Below are 244 nucleotides of genomic sequence, written 5' to 3'. Positions count from 1 at the left end.
CTATTTCTGTAATATGTCTTCCATTCTATCAAATGAGACCAAGAAATCGCAAATACAACTATAAAAAACATACGAAAAAACACTGCAAAGTTGCTGTTTTAATCGAAAAATCATGATTTCAGTTTTTTTCTCTCATTATACACAGTGTGCTGCAGGATCTGTTTTATGTGGTGCACACATACCACATAGATGTATTCTCTCATATCTAGGCCCAAATGTACCACTCACAGTTTATCAGAGTGAG

The sequence above is a fragment of the Cherax quadricarinatus genome, chromosome 2, assembly GCF_038502225.1.
Source record: "Cherax quadricarinatus isolate ZL_2023a chromosome 2, ASM3850222v1, whole genome shotgun sequence".
Lineage (NCBI taxonomy): Eukaryota > Metazoa > Arthropoda > Malacostraca > Decapoda > Parastacidae > Cherax > Cherax quadricarinatus.
The sequence above is the reverse complement of the archived record's forward strand: the minus strand, read 5'-3'. Positions refer to the sequence as shown.